Source organism: Helianthus annuus, chromosome 1, assembly GCF_002127325.2.
Source record: "Helianthus annuus cultivar XRQ/B chromosome 1, HanXRQr2.0-SUNRISE, whole genome shotgun sequence".
In the NCBI taxonomy this organism is placed as follows: Eukaryota; Viridiplantae; Streptophyta; class Magnoliopsida; order Asterales; family Asteraceae; genus Helianthus; species Helianthus annuus.
The window spans coordinates 56,550,699-56,568,415 of record NC_035433.2 but is presented as its reverse complement, the minus strand read 5'-3'; the positions used below and the strand labels follow the sequence as shown (position 1 = coordinate 56,568,415).

Genomic DNA, 17,717 nt, shown 5'->3' with positions numbered 1-17,717 from the left:
ATTCCGGAAGTATCCCAAGACAGCCACAGGATATCCCGCTTTGCATATCCTATCTGTGATGCTGAAATCCCAAAAAGATTTCAAACTCCCAACATGAAGCTGTATGATGGGACTACGGATCCTGAAGAGCATATTGCCCAGTATAGGGAAAGAATGGAGATTAACCCTATCCCTCCGGAGCTCAAGGAAGCATGCTTATGCAAGGGATTTGGTTCTACTCTGACAGGATCAGCCTTAAAATGGCTGTTAAACGTTCCTCCTCACTCAATTACTTCGTTTGCTCATTTGGTTAATTTATTTAACAGTCAATTTTCTTGTAGTCGGAGTTTTGAGAAACTAACCAGTGATATTTACAGGATAACTCAAGGGCCTTAGGAATCCTTGAGGGATTATGTGAACAAATTCAGTCGAGAATCCTTGGATATCCCACATCTTGATGTTGCAACAGCTGTGCAAGCTTTTAAGATGGGGTTACAAAAGGATTCTCAGTTTTATCAGGATCTTGTAATGAATCCCTGTAGGAATCTCGACGAAGCTCGTAACAGGGCTTTGAGATATATCCGTTTGGAAGATGACAAGAAGATGCAGGAGAGGATGAATTCTACCTCAACCTATGAATCAACTAACAGGAAATCAGAAACCTCATATAAGCCATATCGCTCCAAGCCATATGGCAGAAATGATAATAAGAAAGTGAATGTTGTTAAAGACGAGGATCCTGAAGAATATCCTGACTTATCTGAATACTGCTTTTCTGTTAATATACCTGAGTTAATGTATGCTATGTAGGGTTTAGGGGACAAAGCTAGGTGGCCTCGAAAGAACCAGCAGAAAGCTGATTGGAAGGATAAATCCAAATGGTGTGCCTTCCACGAAGACTTCGGACATATGACCGAGGATTGCATTGCTCTAAGGAAAGAGATAAGTTACCTGTTAAGCAAGGGGTATCTGAAGGACTTGCTGGGAAAAAAGAAGAATAAAGGGCAGGATCCCGAGAAGGATCCTGAACGAGCAGCATCACCCCCAGCAGATGCCAAGATAATTAACTTTATTTCAGGAGGATCCGATATTTGTGGAACTTCGTATTCGGCGGCCAAGAGACATGCAAAGGAAGCTAAGATTGAGAGGGGAGACAGACCAGTCAGGATGACTACCCTCACAACTGATAAAGTGATCACTTTCGATAGTGATGACAGGGCTACTGTTCAGGATCCTCACCATGATGCTTTGGTAATAACATTATATGTGGCTAACCATTTTGTACGCAGGATACTGGTAAACAACGGTAGTTCTGTCAATATAATTCAGCTGGAAACATTGAAGAGGATGAATGTATCTCCGATGGACATTACTTCGAAGTCCACTGTGCTCGTTGGTTTCAGTGGAGAAGCTAGGAATACCGTAGGGGAGATAAAGTTACCAGTATATGTTGAAGGGGTCAACTCCATACAATGCTTCTGCGTGATGGACTCCTTATCCTGCTATAACATCATACTGGGAAGACCATGGATTCACGATATGAAGGCTGTGTGATGCGTGTGTAGTGTAATATATTTTTGATGTATATTTAAGCCCTTTTTACACTTTTAACCAAGTTTTAAATTTATAAAACACGATATTCACTAACACTAAACACACATATGGGCAAGTGCACCCATCGTGGACGTAGTATAGTGTTGGTAAGATACCGAGGTCGTCCAAGGACACAAGAGCTTTTAATACCGGTTTATCCTCAACGTCTAATCAAATCAAAAAGGTTAGAAAAATGTTTTAAACTAGAAAATAGAAACTAACTAAATGCTGAAAATAAAAATAAAATAAAAACAGATAGACAAGATGAATCACTTGGATCTGACACGTGTATTAGTATAACCTTTGATTATTTTCGCACTTTTGCACTTGTTTAAGAGATTATCTTAGTTATTGTAGTAGGCCCCTCTTTTGAAGGCGACGTTACCCTCAACCCAGTAGTTTGAGTCAGCAAGGATACAATCCTAAAGGGTCGGATTATTGAAAGATAATGAATTAAGTTATTAATGCAAATTGTGGTAGGCCCCGCTTTTGGCGGTGACGTTACCCTCGGCTAAGTAGTCTGAGTCAGCAGGGATACAGTCCTAAATAGCCGGGTTATAGTATTAATAGTAGTTAACTTATGAGGGGGTCAAAGAGTTTGGATCCCCGCCATCCAATACCTATGGGCATTGAAGGAGATCCTACCAAATTTGACCCAGGTCCCAAGCAGGACCTCTAAACGCTGAACAAGGGCAAGACCCTTACCAAACCGTTCCCTTAACCCCCGACCAGGTAGCCAACATACCTCCATATAGACCGTGGAGATATGAATGGTGAAAATCTTTTATTTTATATAGACAGTAAAATAATGCCAAGACACCACGGACAAACGATAAGGAAAGATCACCTTCAACATAAGTAACTAGTTATTAAAGTCATTAATACAAAACCAAATAAAAAGTGCAAAAGATTAAAAATAAAAAGTATTATACTAAACACTTGTCTTCACCAAGTGATGTAAGAGACTTAGGCAAACATGGCCTTGATTGTCAAGAACTCTTACGATCAATCTTGGATCCCGAGACGACTCACACACACTCTACGATGGACAATGGATGATGGTGTTATGGTGGTGGTGGGTGGTGGATGAAGTGTGAGAGAGGTGGTGTGCCAAGGGATGAGAGAGAATGAAGCCAAGCTCCTCTATTTATAGGCTGAACAGAAGGCTGGACACGGCCCCGTGTCCGCTGGACACGGCCCCGTGCCCGTCTGACATTCTCTCACTTCATTAATTGTAATTGCGAATTACAATTAATGCGCCTGCTGTACTTTCACCACGCCCCCGTGCTAGCTGGACACGGCCCCGTGGTGGGCAATGGAAGCTTCTACTGGTTTGTCTTTTCTGCTGCTTCCTGGGCACGCCCCCGTGTTCGCTGGACACGGGGAGTGTTCAGACTCTGTTTCTTCTCCTTTGCCTTGGGAGGTGCCGTTGAGGGTCTGGGCAGTCCACTTTTGTTCCTTTTCTTGTATTTTATGGTAGAATTAGTTGTCTTTTTTGCTTCTTTTGTGATTTTGAGCTCATTTCATCCTGAAAATACAAAAGGAAGACAAAAACACTCTTTTTCCAACATTAGTACTTAAAAAGGGTTAGTTTTATGCCTTAATTGATGTGATTTATATGTTGCATTTTACACACATCAAATACCCCCACACTTGAACTTTTGCTTGTCCTCAAGCAAAACTCTTTAAATGTGGCTTACACTCCCAAATGGAATAGGTAGAAGAGAAGTTTTTTTAGCTTGTCCTAGAGTGTCGGGAATCCAAGGTTTTTATAGGTTTTATTTTTATTTATTTACAATCCTATTCGTTATGATTTATTTTGAACTTTTCATAAGATGAATTACTTATTTGGGCATAGCTTGCCTTATTAAAATTCCATTTATATACAAGTTCACATACCTCACGGGAGATCACTCAACACTCGGCCGAAGGTGTATATTTTTAGTGAATCACTCGAGAGCGGCACGGAACTTACGTCTTCCATAGGCTTGCCAAGCAATCAACCCTCCTCCTTTTTAACTTTTTACCTTTGTAAATATCAAGAGGACTTTTTGGGTGAAGGCTTGGGTTTAAAGGTGGGTGGTTGGTTAGTGGTTAGTAAAAAGGGCGAAAATCGTAACAAGCGTCGGTTTTCGTGAAGTACCTTGTTTTTAGTGACTTTTCATTTTGAAGTATTTCTCCAAACAAGCTTTTATAGCTTTTGTTTGTTTTTGACTTCATCATTATTTTTTTTTTATCAATCGTCACATAAAAAGGTGATGTTTACGAAAAAGCGAACTTGTTACTAAAATAAAAAATAAAAAGGTTTTTGGTGGGTAAAAAGGGTTTTGGGGTAATGAAATGAAAGGTTTAGGCTCAAAGGGGCTATCTAGGGGGATTTTGGGTAGGTAAAAAAAATGAAAAATAATGGTTTTGAAAGAAAAATTGGTTAGTCCTAATGCCTCCATCATTTACTTACTTGGGTTTAAGTTGGTAAGGACCGGGAATGTATCGTCGTGGCAAGTTCTAGATTTGTAAGGACCGAGCGGCTATTCACACAAGAAACGAAAAATGAGCATTTAATCTGAATATGTGTATTTTTGTGCTCAATAAAGGCTCAAAACTCACTTTTGTGGGAATGGGTTTTTAATGTGACCAAGCATATATAATCGAATTTTTAACTAGACTTGTTATACCGTTTCATAATTTTCTTATGTTGGTTCTTTTTTTTATCACGACGCCATCGGTTGTAAACTTGTAAAAATATAACCTTTTTAGAACTTGTTATTCCCAACTTAAACTAAGACAAGTAAATAAAAAAAAATGAAAAAAGTTTTTGAAAAAAATTTGGAGTGTTTAGCGGTTCCAATAGAGTTTTGTGTAAGGCTTGTGTTTAGGATTTTGCAAAATTTCAAGGGTTTAAGCATCCCCCCCACACTTAAATTACACATTGTCCTCAATGTGTCCAAAAATAATGTTTTTGGTTGATTAGAATGTATAAAAGTGGGTTAAAAAGCAAAGATTTATGTTACTGGCATCCTGGACACGGCCCCGTGTTGACCGGGCACGGCCCCGTGGTCAAGTGCCAGTAACAAAAATTACAGAATTGAAACAGAAGCCTGGACACGGGGGCGTGTCCGCTGAACACGGCCCGTGTCCAGTTACCTGAACTGGGTGATTTTCTGCAGGGGCTCAGCACGGGGCCGTGTTGGTTGGGCACGGCCCGTGTTGAGCCTTCTGTGATGGAGAATTTTGTCGGGTTGCTCTGTTCTTTGTGCATGGTTCCATTTTTCTCCTTCCCTTTTTCATCCATTACCTCCATGAGTGTGTTTTATTCTGCAAAAACTAAAAGATTAAACTAAACTAAGGATAGATCCGCGGAATGCCTCCGTGGTGCGCCACGTTTATAAGGGTCCTTGGCTAGACCCGATTCCTGGTTATATATCTTCTGAGTGGGGTGCCTTGCTTCCCAAGTTACACCGTCGGAGAGCGGCATCCAAGCTTGAATCAATAACCTTCATGTAATTGACTGGGTCGTCGTCCTCTATTCTCTTCCCAACTCCAAACTTCACCTCATCGTCCCCATACCTCAAAGTCAGTGTCCCGTCATTCATGTCTACCACTGCTTGTGCTGTGGCAAGGAAGGGTCTCCCTAGGATAAGGGGGACCTCGGTGTCTTCCTCCATGTCAAGTATGACAAAGTCAACTGGATAAACGAATCTGCTTACCCTTACCAAGACATTCTCGATGACACCTTGTGGGAACTTGACTGATCGATCAGCGAGTTGTATGCTTATTTTTGTAGGGCTCGTGGTTCCCAAGCCAAGCCTTTTGAACATCGATGAGGGCATGAGGTTAATGCTAGCCCCTAAGTCGGCCAAGGCATTGCGAACGGGTGATTCCCCTATTGAGCATGGAATCGTGAAACTTCCGGGATCGATTTTCTTTTGGGGTAGTTTATTGAGTACGAGGGCAGAGCATTCTTCGCCTAAATTAACTAATTGCAAATTTTCAATTTTCTTTTTATGTGTAAGGAAGTCCCTCATAAATTTAGAGTATTTGGGCATTTGGGTTAGGACTTCGATAAAAGGAATATTGACATGCAATTGTTTTAACAGACTTTCGAATTTTGCGAACTGCTCATTGGTCTTTTGACGAATTAACCTACCGGGGTACGGAACTCGAGGAGCCTTGGTAGGCCCTGGTGATGGGGGAGAGTTCTTTTCCTGCAGATGTGTTGGCATTGTTTCTTCCGTTGGTGGAGGTACTTCTGCAGGCCCTACGGTGCGGTTTCGTAGTGTGATGAGGTGAACTTGCGCCTTTGGGTTTGTTTCGGTATTGCTAGGTAATGCGCCTTGTTCTCTCGGAAAAATTTTGTGCTAGTTGATTTATCTGTTTTTCTATGTTTTGAATGCTAGCTTGTTGATTCCTAAAATTAGATTCTAATTGTAGAAATCTTTCCGAGTTTTTCTTATCAGTGTCAGAGACGAGGCGAGATATAGTATCTTCGAGCCTTTCTCGTCCACCTTGTTGTTGAGTGAAATTTTGTGACTCATTTCTTGATTGCTGAAAGTTTGTTCGTTGGGTTTGTTGGTTACTACTATTGCCGGTTTCCCTCCAACCAAGGTTTGGGTGGTTTCGCCATCCTTGGTTGTAAGTTCCCGTTGGAGGACCCGACGGCCTAGGTCTATTATCAATGTAGTTTACCATTTCTTGTTGATCGTCCGTTTCTTTCATGCAACTCCAATTTTCATGTGACCCACCACACCCTTCACAAGCCATAACCGAGACTGTTTTTGTCATTTCTAATTTTTTTATTTTTGAAGAAAGGGCCTCGATTTGGGCTTGTAAAGAGGTGCTTTCGTCGACCTTATGGGCGCCCGGGGCGATAGACTTATTTCCCCGGGGAGTGTGCCATTGAAAATTGGTTTGAGCAATTTCCTCAATCTGATTATATATTTCGTGTGGGCGTCGATTACCTAAAAGTCCCCCGGAGCTAGAATCAAGTGTCTGCCTAGTGTGTGGCAACAATCCATTGTAGAAAGTGGATACTTGTTGCCATATTGCGAGGCCGTGATGGGGACACTTGCGTAATAGCTCCTTGAACCTTTCCCAAGTTTCATATAAGGATTCCCCGTCCTCTTGTGAGTATGTATTAATTTCAGCCATTAATTTAGCAGTTTTAGAAGGAGGGAAATACTTATAAAGAAATTTTTGGGCTAGTTCATCCCAGGTGTTTACCGATCCAGCTGGGAGGGTGTTGAGCCAAGCTTTCGCTCGGTCTTTTAGTGAGAATGGAAACATACGGAGGCGGATGGCGTCGTTTGATGCTCCATTGATCCGAAAGGTATCACATATTTCTAAGAAATTAGTTATATGTAGATGAGGATCCTCGTCCGCAAGCCCGTGGAAGGTTGCGGAGTTTTGGAGCATTTGTATCAAATGCGGTCGAAGTTCGAAGTTATTGGCTTCGACATTCGGGGCATTGATAGCGGCGCCTAGATCACCTACGGTGGGCCGTAGATAATCCATAAGGGTACGTTGGTCCGCCATTGGGGGTGGATCACCCGAAACCTTCTCTTGGTTTTTGGCTTTTAACTTTTTCTGAGAAAGCGTTCGGGTTCTTCTAGCGGTTCCTTTATGTCTTTATTGGAACTGGAGCTCATACACTACGTGAGGATGGCATCGGGTTCCAAGTCCTGCAATAAAAACATAAAAGAATGTTGGTCAGAAGGTTCACCACGGCCCCGTGTTGAGTGAACACGGCCCCGTGGTCGGAATTACAGTGATTGTTTTTCAGATCCCAGTTACTGGAAGTTGGACACGGCCCCGTGTTGCACCGGCACGGCCCCGTGGTCAGCCTTCTGTAACTTGAAAACCAAAAACTGCCAGTAACGTTGCTGAGCACGGCCCGTGTCCGACCAGGCACGGCCCCGTGCTGAGCTCTGCAGAAGCTGAAAATCTAAAAAAAAATCCTAAAAAATTAAAGAAAAATAAAAATATGATTAGGCCGTTGATTCCTAACTTTCTTAAAATCCTTGTGTCCCCGGCAGCGGCGCCAAAAACTTGATGCGTGTGTAGTGTAATATATTTTTGATGTATATTTAAGCCCTTTTTACACTTTTAACCAAGTTTTAAATTTATAAAACACGATATTCACTAACACTAAACACACATATGGGCAAGTGCACCCATCGTGGACGTAGTATAGTGTTGGTAAGATACCGAGGTCGTCGAAGGACATAAGAGCTTTTAATACCGGTTTATCCTCAACGTCTAATCAAATCAAAAAGGTTAGAAAAATGTTTTAAACTAGAAAATAGAAACTAACTAAATGCTGAAAATAAAAATAAAATAAAAACAGATAGACAAGATGAATCACTTGGATCCGACACGTGTATTAGTATAACCTTTGATTATTTTCGCACTTTTGCACTTGTTTAAGAGATTATCTTAGTTATTGTAGTAGGCCCCTCTTTTGAAGGCGACGTTACCCTCAACCCAGTAGTTTGAGTCAGCAAGGATACAATCCTAAAGGGTCAGATTATTGAAAGATAATGAATTAAGTTATTAATGCAAATTGTGGTAGGCCCCGCTTTTGGCGGTGACGTTACCCTCGGCTAAGTAGTCTGAGTCAGCAGGGATACAGTCCTAAATAGCCGGGTTATAGTATTAATAGTAGTTAACTTATGAGGGGGTCAAAGAGTTTGGATCCCCGCCATCCAATACCTATGGGCATTGAAGGAGATCCTACTAAATTTGACCCAGGTCCCAAGCAGGACCTCTAAACGCTGAACAAGGGCAAGACCCTTACCAAACCGTTCCCTTAACCCCCGACCAGGTAGCCAACATACCTCCATATAGACCGTGGAGATATGAATGGTGAAAATATTTTATTTTATATAGACAGTAAAATAATGCCAAGACACCACGGACAAACGATAAGGAAAGATCACCTTCAACATAAGTAACTAGTTATTAAAGTCATTAATACAAAACCAAATAAAAAGTGCAAAAGATTAAAAATAAAAAGTATTATACTAAACACTTGTCTTCACCAAGTGATGTAAGAGACTTAGGCAAACATGGCCTTGATTGTCAAGAACTCTTACGATCAATCTTGGATCCCGAGACGACTCACACACACTCTACGATGGACAATGGATGATGGTGTTATGGTGGTGGTGGGTGGTGGATGAAGTGTGAGAGAGGTGGTGTGCCAAGGGATGAGAGAGAATGAAGCCAAGCTCCTCTATTTATAGGCTGAACAGAAGGCTGGACACGGCCCCGTGTCCGCTGGACACGGCCCCGTGCCCGTCTGACATTCTCTCACTTCATTAATTGTAATTGCGAATTACAATTAATGCGCCTGCTGTACTTTCACCACGCCCCCGTGCTAGCTGGACACGGCCCCGTGGTGGGCAATGGAAGCTTCTACTGGTTTGTCTTTTCTGCTGCTTCCTGGGCACGCCCCCGTGTTCGCTGGACACGGGGCGTGTTCAGACTCTGTTTCTTCTCCTTTGCCTTGGGAGGTGCCGTTGAGGGTCCGGGCAGTCCACTTTTGTTCCTTTTCTTGTATTTTATGGTAGAATTAGTTGTCTTTTTGCTTCTTTTGTGATTTTGAGCTCATTTCATCCTGAAAATACAAAAGGAAGACAAAAACACTCTTTTTCCAACATTAGTACTTAAAAAGGGTTAGTTTTATGCCTTAATTGATGTGATTTATATGTTGCATTTTACACACATCACTGTGCCATCAACATATCACCAATGCATCAAGATCCTTACCCCTTGGGGAGTTGTCAAGGTTGAAAGTGATCAGCAGGAAGCGAAAGAATGCTACTCATCCTCGATGAAATCCTCAACTAAGCCTAGTGCAGCATAGCAATTAAAGATGCGGGCCCAGGATATCGTGGAGGATTCGGAGCAGGATGTGAAGAAAATTATCCTGGATCAGGATAATCCTGATATCTCGGTGCTCGTAGGAACCAATATCCCTCAGGATATTGAAGAGCAGTTAACTAACTTTTTGAAATGCAGGATGTCAACATTTGCATGGAAGCATGAGGATATGACAGGCATATCCAAAGACATTATCACTCACAAGCTTGGAATTGACAAATCATTCGAGCCTGTTCAGCAAAAAAGAAGAAAATTTGCTCCTGAGCGGAATAAGATTATCCAAGAGGAAATTGAAAGATTGTTGAAGTCCAGGATGATCAGAGAAGTCAAGTTTCCACAGGGGTTCCCATATTTATATTTATTATGTTTGTGGCAAGACACCGTAATACTCTAGTAGTTCGTCAGTAATCTAAATTTGTTGTTAAAAAAAATAAGCACTTATATTTTGAGGAATTTCCAAAATATGTATTTGGTTTTCGCTTTTCAACCTTTCATTTCCACCTTAAAAATGAAATTGAAAATAGTAAAAAACATAAAAGGATGTACGAAATTAAAAGGTTTTGTCAGACAAAGTGACTTTAAAGGCTCACTGTTAACTACAAGCCATATATTTTATTATATTTTTAACTTCATCTTCTTCATATTTACATCTCTGCAAATTGTTCCTTCCGCTTGCCGTTGCCACAGTTGATCGTAAAAAATTCCATCTATTATTTTTGTTCTTGCCTCCTCACTGCTAGAGGAGGGGTAGCATATATTTTTTTCAAGGGTAGCGGAATCCAAAAAACGACAAAAAACAAAAAAAAAATTGCACTTCCGGCGAAAAGCTAAGGGGTAGCGGAGGCTACCCCTGCCATTATGGTAGATCCTCCCCTGGTTGAACATATCTTTTCAGTGAATTGAATGTTGATTGATCAGAAGATGCAGTTGAAGGTATCTTAAATAAGGTAATAATTGCAGTACATTCCTGTTGAAAAACATAGTCGACAAATCTAGGCAAAATGAGGTTGAAAGATGATATGCCAACAGCGGACGATATCATTCTACAGTTTCGATAACTTCAGGTGTATTCTCAAATAATGCTTCTTAGATGCTTCAAACATCTAGCAGCACTTTGAAGCATCTAGGAACTATTATTTGAGAATACCCCTGAATTTATCGAAAGTGTAAAATGATATCGTCCGCTGTTGGCTTATCATCTTTCAACCTCATTTTCCCTAAATTTATCGACTCTGTTTTTCAATAGGGATGTACTGCAATCATTCATTTAAGTTAAATACACAGACACTTGCTTCCTCTCAAAGGGTTATGGAGTGGTTATAACAGCTGATCATGCTTATGATTGTTATAACTAACTACTGCTCCTTATACGGATTGATGGACTTAAAGACTGATGAGGCCTTATCCACTGTTGCAGACAAAGCCCTATTAAAGACAAGCACTTTATGTACCTAGAGTTTGATTAACCAAAGGAAAACGATTGTTTAGTATCAGCAGTGGTTCGGCATCTACAACGGATTCAAATTTAGTATTTAATTATTAGTGGTTCTTATGTAACTTTAGTATTTAATTATTAGTGTTTCTTATTAAGTGTTTATATGTAACAGTATTTATCACATCACGTCATTTGTTTGATCTGTATTATAAATACAACAGTTGTTTGATCTTTATAGTACTAAATAAAAATGTAGTACACTTTTAAATAAGTTCCTCATTATGATTATTTGGATATAATGTTTTTGAAATTCGTGTTTTTTGGCAAATAGATGTTTATGGGCAAACTTCTTTTTAAGCTCAAACATTTGTTTTACCTCAAACATCTTTTTATGTTCAAACATCTGTTTAAGGTCAAATATATGTTTAACTCCAAACAACTGATATTGATATCGAAGGTCAAATATCTGTTTAAGGTCAAAGATATTTAAAATAGTAAAAACTGATAGTTTTCATTTATCCTTAAAACTCTGTTGGAACCACTGTTTTGGTTCACACATCTGATTGTTAAATGTTATCCGCTGCTGAGAGACAACCTCTGTTTCTTCATTCTTTATGTTGACCACTGACTCTCCAAACATCAGTGTTTCAATCACTGTTGGCTATCCACTGTTATTTAAAAAATAGTCACTGCTCACATTTTATTCTTAAATATGCAAAATGAGAATTTCAAATTGACAATTATTTTTTCTTAATTAAAGTTAAAATAAAAATTAGAAATGTCATGATGACAATGGCTTTCAAATCAAATCAGTAATTATTGACAATATCGTTAACTTTTCAAATTCAAAATATGCAAAATGGTAATTTAAATCACTGTTGGTTATCTACTGATAGTTAAAAAATTGTCACTGCTCACATTTTTATTCTTCATATCCACTGATATTGACCATCATTGCTTTTACTAAAAAATATCCATTGCTCACATTTTTATAATTGATGCGGTTAATTAATTATTGAATGAAATTATCAAATGAAAACTAGAATTGCAATGAAATTTCCGTTTAACCTAATCATTACATTCCAATGAGATAAGAGTTCCTCCAATATTGTTTTGGTGATAAAAATTAAAGTTAATATAAAAAATCAAAATAACTGTTGATGAAATTTTGTTGCATATAAAATTAGTAATTAATTGTAATTTTTTTAGCTTTGTACATCTAAAATATGCAAAATGGGAATTTCAAATTGACAGTTATTTTTTCTTAGTTAAAGTTAAAATAAAAATTAGAAATGTCGTGATGACAATGGCTTTCAAATCAAATCAGTAATTATTGACAATATCGTTAAAGTTAAAATAACTGTTGATTACATTTTCTTGCATATCAGATCAGTAATTAATGTTAATTTCTTGAGCTCTGGACATTGAAAAATATGCAAACTAGGAATTTCAAATTGACGGTGTTTTTCTTTTAATTAAAGTTAAAATAAAAATTTCAAATGTCATGATGACAATTGCTTTCAAATCAAATCAGTAATTACTGACAATATCCATAACTTTTGAAATTCAAAATATGCAAAATGGTAATTTAAAATTCAGGGGTATTCTGAAATAATACTTTCTAGAGTTAACTTCCGTTTTGCTCGCTGTGGTTTGGTTATTTCAACGGTTTTGCTCCAATAGTTTAAAAATAGCCAGTTAAAATGAAATTACAATTTTACCTAATCGTCACATTCCAATGAGATAAGATTTCCTTGAATATTGTTTTGGTGATAAAAATAAAAGTTAAAATAAAAAATAAAAAAAATTGTTGTTCAAAATCAGTGTTTTAACACACTGATGGCTATCCACTGCTAGCAAAAAGTTACTCACTGTTCTCATTTGTAACTGTTGCAAACCACTGATATTGTTCCATCAGTGGTTTCCTACCAACTGTCATCCATTATCATCAGAGGTTGGCAGGTGGACAGTACATAGGGGTAAGATCTTTTAGTAACCGCTGCCACGTTAGCATTCACTTTTTCACCAAAAAAAAACCCTGATCAAAACCCCCAAACAGTGTTTTTACTGTCGAATCGAATTCTAAGCAGTTATCATTCATTTCTCTCAAAATCACTCATCCTCTTCATCGTCTTCTTCCTCTCGCAATCATAATCAAATCACGATGTCTCTCCCACACAAATCCACACATAACTACTTGGGTCTACTTGAAAAACCCAGTCACACCAAAACCTTTAATTCCATCATTGATGCTCTGTCTTCTTCAAAGTACAAAACTTTGTTGACTTGTGATGCTCCGATCTACATGGATACCCAGCAAGAATTTTGGAAAAATGCTAAGTTGGAAACTAAGGATAAAAAGCCCTTAGCCATCAATTCTTCTATAAAGGATGTTCCAGTCACAATAACACCTCAAACCATTTCGGAAGTTTTTGAACTCGATGATCTTAAAGGTAAAACATCTTTCCCTAAAGAAGAGTATCAAACATTTTTCATTCAAAGGGGTTATGAAGAGGAAATAAAAAAAGACACTTTAGAAAAAGGCAGTTTTCCTCCTGCCACAAGGTTTTTGTTTCATACCCTATTGATGTGTGTCTCAAACAAGACCACTGCTTTCAATGAAATCCCATTGAAGATTCAATATCTGGGTTATGCTATCTTACATGGTGAAAATTTTAACTATTCCCAGGTAATCTTCAATTATCTTGTTACAAATGTTAATAAAAAGGCGTTTTTGCTCTTTCCAAGGTTTTTAAGTTACTATTTTAAAAAGAAATTTTCAGAAGATAATGCCCATGTGCTTATCCAGGGCAATCCTTTTTCAATTAAGAGCCTCACTTCTGAAACCTTTACAAGGATGTCAAAACTTTCCAAAACACAAGCAGAGGTTCCTGAGCAGACTTCAGCAGCTACCACTGCTCCTCAGGCAGCTGCTGTTGAGCCCACTGCTCAAAGTGATGATAGCAACAAAACAACTGCTGTTAAACCCCCACCTAAAACTACCAAAAGGTCAAAACAGAAAAAATCACAAAAGCCCCCCAAACCCAAAACAAAGGTAACTCTGGAAGATGAGATCCCAGAGTAACTACCAGTGACAAAACAAAAGTCACTAATAACCACTGCTGCTACTACCTCACAGCAGTTGGAAGAAAGATCTCAACCTGAGCCTCAAACTCCTCCTGCTTCTTCTAAAAAAGAGCAGGTTGTAATAATGTGGACGGTCATTTTGTAAGTTTGTGATGATGAGTTTACTAATATATAATACTTTAGTCAGATTTTAAAGATGTGTTAATTCTTTGTTTATTGAATTGTTCGTTGTTTGTTACAACGCCTTTTTAAAAAACAAGCTGAAGATCTTGGACTGAATCGTAAGATGGGTTTGAAGATTGTGGACGTGGCAGGTGATGTTTGGAATATTCAAGCTGCTATAGGTTCATCTCGAGGTCAACCAAGATATTATCTGCAAGGAATGAGAAAGTTTGTGAGAGATAAAGGCATGGTTTCAGGTCAAGCATTTACACTTAACTTTGTGAAACGTAAAAAGTTTTTTATGTTCGGATGAATGTTTGTGGTTTGAAGAAGGCAAATGCAGAAGCATACATTGAACCAAATTTTCGGGTTGTAGTTGTTTGCTTTTTGAAACTGATACTAGACTTGTTTGTTTAGTTTTGAAGTTGTGATTCAAAAACTATATATCTACATGTAAATTATTAGCTCCATGTCTAACGGAAACAATGTGGAGATATTCTGATCGACTTTTGGTCGTATTAATAACAGTATAAGATGGTTAATGGAATGTGGTCGTATTAATAACAAATAGTAATTAATCTAAATAACTTTCCCGAGCCCGGGAAGCAATCCTTTCATCTTGTGCAACTAACCATGGAGTAACAGGCTGAGGGGGAGTTTAGTTTGTAAGCATGCTTGTAACCTTTTTCTTTGATTTGTAATCTTTCAACTTAATGAAAAGCAAATGTTTATCAAAACTATCTTCCTCTTTCATTGTGTTTACAAAGTTTGTTGTTCATTTCCGCTGCACTTAAACTCTGTTCATTTCTATTTGATTTGTTCAAATTATACAAACAAACACAATCACGAAACCCTCCGATCCTAACAAGGTTAGCTAACGGACTAACTACCGATGTTTGTGTTAGTGTGTTGCGTGTTCCGCAGCATCGCGCGGGTTCCTTACTATAATAATATGGTAACTATGCATTAATAAGGATCACATGTGAGGTTACATTTTGTGAATTTATTGTTTCTTGAACGTTTTTTTTTTCTTGTAAGGTACTGATCGTTCATTTGTTTAAAAGTATATTAATAATTTTCTGCATACTGGGAAGCAATCCCGGTGATGTGAAAACATTGATGTTGAATCCAATGAGATGCTTGATGTAATGAGGTCGTATTAATAAGAAATAATAATTGATATAACTAAGTTTCCCGAGCTCAGGAAGCAATCCCGGGTAAAAACCTAGTAGTATATAATTATAACACATTCAATGACTATACGCCATTCACTAAAAGAGTTAGTTTGGTGATTTACTTTATAATTTTTGAATTGTAAAGTTAGTTTTTTTTACGACTAATTTTTCTCCTTAAATATTTACACCTTCCAAGAATTAAACCTTGGTCTCTACAAGAGATAATTCCTATTGACAAAACTAGCAATTGTAAAGTTGTTTTAAAATAGTATATAACTATAACATATTCAATGACTATACGCCATTCACTAAAATAGTTAGTTTGGTGATTTACTTTATAATTTTTGAAATTGCCAACCAAGTTTTGTTCCTCTATATAGAAACACTAGTAACCTACTCTTTTCATAAAATGGATTAATTGACTACATCAGAATATCACAATGTTTAGATTAAATTAATCATATTAATATTATTATTTATTAGTTTATTTATATCATTTATAATGCTTTATTATAAATTTTATACATAACATACTACGTGTGTGAGTGACTATAATGGTGCTTGTTTTTCTAAAACAAATCTGTGCAGCCTCTTCTGTCTACGTTGTGCAAACATTGTTATTAGTAGACTGTTTGGTTTTCCGAATACGTTTAATTAAAAAACATCTGTGCGAGCTTTTTTTGGGTCGAATTTGGCCCAACCACTTTTAAGAACTTCTAAGGTCTGCAGAGGGGTTAATACCACCACCGTCCACCACCCACCACCGTACACCACCACCAATTTATTTTAGAAGTCTTATACGTTAAAAAACAAACAACATTCTTCTTGCAGACTGCAAATGTTTGGTCCACCTATTCTTCTACAGATGTAGTCTGCATAGTGCAGACATTTTATGTCACACCCAACCGATGGCGGAATCATCGGGGTGCGGCACTGAGCGAAACAGATTGTTCAAAGAAATTCCATAACGACTAAATTACCGAATAGTTTAAATATCATGTCCCATACCATGACCCGTAAGATAATATAGTTATTACAGACATAGATATTCTTCAAACAAAAACATGTTCCGACAACTCAGATTTAAATAAATAAAAATAAATTGTCTTGGTTTCTAGACTCTTTCCTAGCCTCGATTTCACAGCAAGCCAAGCAATATAACATCTTAAGCACCTGCCACATACGTTAAAGTAAAAGTCAATACACATAGTGTAAATGTGAGCATACAATTTGATAGATATAATAGAGTTCGAAATCGTTTACGCATAACCAGCACGTACACAGTGTGAAATGAAGCACATAAGTTATCGACATGATCCTATCAATACCAATGACCGCGGGTTGACTGCGCAAGGCAGTTTGTAACACATGATCACCACTGTGAGCCATGTGATTAATTGTCCTTAACAACCCCTGAGTGAACAGGTGCTGAGTCCAAACTATAGTGATGTGTGTCGGTGTGTATATATTTTTGATGTATATTTAAGCCCTTTTTACACTTTTAACCAAGTTTTAAATTTATAAAACACGATATTCACTAACACTAAACACACATATGGGCAAGTGCGCCCATCGTGGACGTAGTATAGTGTTGGTAAGATACCGAGGTCGTCCAAGGACACAAGAGCTTTTAATACCGGTTTATCCTCAACGTCTAATCAAATCAAAAAGGTTAGAAAAATGTTTTAAACTAGAAAATAGAAACTAACTAAATGCTGAAAATAAAAATAAAATAAAAACAGATAGACAAGATGAATCACTTGGATCCGACACGTGTATTAGTATAACCTTTGATTATTTTCGCACTTTTGCACTTGTTTAAGAGATTATCTTAGTTATTGTAGTAGGCCCCTCTTTTAAAGGCGACGTTACCCTCAACCCAGTAGTTTGAGTCAGCAAGGATACAATCCTAAAGGGTCGGATTATTGAAAGATAATGAATTAAGTTATTAATGCAAATTGTGGTAGGCTCCGCTTTTGGCGGTGACGTTACCCTCGGCTAAGTAGTCTGAGTCAGCAGGGATACAGTCCTAAATAGCCGGGTTATAGTATTAATAGTAGTTAACTTATGAGGGGGTCAAAGAGTTTGGATCCCCGCCATCCAATACCTATGGGCATTGAAGGAGATCCTACTAAATTTGACCCAGGTCCCAAGCAGGACCTCTAAACGCTGAACAAGGGCAAGACCCTTACCAAACCGTTCCCTTAACCCCCGACCAGGTAGCCAACATACCTCCATATAGACCGTGGAGATATGAATGGTGAAAATCTTTTATTTTATATAGACAGTAAAATAATGCCAAGACACCACGGACAAACGATAAGGAAAGATCACCTTCAACATAAGTAACTAGTTATTAAAGTCATTAATACAAAACCAAATAAAAAGTGCAAAAGATTAAAAAT

The 17,717-nt window shown here is 38.1% G+C and overlaps 1 non-coding gene across 1 annotated transcript; it reads left to right on the top strand.

Moving 5' to 3' along the window:
* Window positions 1–6,619: 6,619 nt before the first annotated feature.
* On the top strand, window positions 6,620–6,726 carry LOC118483058. Its single transcript, XR_004869527.1, has one exon. It is a non-coding gene; the product is annotated as a small nucleolar RNA R71 (small nucleolar RNA).
* Window positions 6,727–17,717: the final 10,991 nt, after the last annotated feature.